Source organism: Pundamilia nyererei, unplaced genomic scaffold (assembly GCF_000239375.1).
Source record: "Pundamilia nyererei isolate P.nyererei 1_Seehausen unplaced genomic scaffold, PunNye1.0 scaffold00276, whole genome shotgun sequence".
NCBI classification, from domain to species: domain Eukaryota; kingdom Metazoa; phylum Chordata; class Actinopteri; order Cichliformes; family Cichlidae; genus Pundamilia; species Pundamilia nyererei.
The window spans coordinates 627,936-629,573 of NW_005187677.1; the positions used below are offsets into that span (position 1 = coordinate 627,936).

General features: G+C 38.2%; 1 protein-coding gene across 2 annotated transcripts in view; it reads left to right on the forward strand.

The window, feature by feature from the left end:
* Positions 1-1,638, forward strand: part of fam184aa (family with sequence similarity 184 member Aa) — a 68,103-nt gene that overhangs the window by 43,397 nt on the left and 23,068 nt on the right. The window lies entirely within an intron of this gene.

Sequence of the window (1,638 nt, forward strand, 5' to 3'; positions counted from 1 at the left end):
AAAGTAACGGTAATCTAATTACCGTTTTTGCAATAGTAATCCCTTACTTTACTCGTTACTTGAAAAAAGTAATCAGATTACAGCAACGCATTACAAGTAAAGCGTTACTGCCCATCTCTGGTTACCACATACAAGATTTAAGGGCTTTAACTCCAGAAAGCCTGAACCATAAAATAATTACGAGACATTTGTCTGTTTATCATATCTATTTTATTATTAGAGTGCCCTCCAGGTCGTTGTGAACATTTTAATAAACACTGTTAAAATGCTGCTCAATTGTACTGTATTTATTTTATTTCACAGACATTGATTTAATTGTAAGGCTAAGTGTAAATGTATTGCATTAAACTATGACATATATTCTGGATCTTTGTTTTCTCTAACTGGACCTCCTTACTTTTTAATTGAATACCCCTGCTGTTCAACATTTCAGTGATGTCAGCTGTAGACATGTAGACATTTCTCCCCAGACATTGACCAGTTTCATTTTTCTGTCTATCAAACCATACCCACCGACTGTGTCAGGAGGAAGTATTCATCCGCTGTTGATGAGACGCTCACATAATTGACAGCAGGCCAAGATTTTAACATTGTAGAGACCCCCCGTCAGCTGAGCTTTCGTGTTAGCTAGTCGCGCACTTCTTTTAATTGGCAGGCAGCAGAAAGAGATCTGACGTTGCTGGATCTTTTTTTTCCTTCTTGTGGTGAGAAGGACATGATTTTTACAGATATTTTTAGAGCTGCTTATTTATTTTATGTATTTTTAGTGTTTTGAGAACCACAGGGTAAGTACCATTTAGTTTCATCATATACAAGCAAAAGTAGACCTTTATATGGCTGATGGCTCAAAAACTGGGAACGTCACACCAAAACAATCCAGATGGATAAATAGCTCTATAGTAAATATGACTTGCTGTTGACATAGCAACTCTTAAACTCTTCTTTTCTTAGAGCTGCCTTACAAACCGACTCCAGTAACTCGTTTACTATGTCAGCTGATGATAACAAAAACACAATGGCAGCCTGAACCAAGAGAAAAGAAAAGGTCGTGTCAGTCTGAGAGACGGCGAGAGGGAAGCTTGGACTGCTGATTTGACCAACTTCTTCTTCCATGTAAACGATTGGCTCTCGTCTTATAGTAGTTACTAACCAACGTTGTTAGTATGTTTGACTTTGCCTTTATAGTCAGACCCACAAACAGTAGCTTTCTGAGTTTTCTGTAAACAACTAAAAGCTACAACATGAGGTCGGGAGCACATGCTGGTGATGCTGCAGTCATCACTGTTTGCAGTATGTGATAAAGCAGTCATATCACATGCAGGTGAACTCTGTTAGTATCCGGGAATGCAGTTGTTCATTTTTGATGCATTTTTTGTTCTTTGACAAGCAGTTGAAATTATTTATCATTTACTTCAGATTTCTTGGTCTATTCCAGAGTAAAACTTGATGTAATTCAATGATTTATTTGATAATTGCTTTAATAAGAGAATCCCAGCAATGACCTGTAGCTCCCTGTTAACCTAATGCAGGGGTCGGCAACCTGCAGCTCCGGAGCCGCATGCGGCTCTTTAGTCCTTATACTGCGGCTCTGCGTGGTTTGGGAAAATAATTTAGAAGTATTTAGCTGAAGTGTATTTT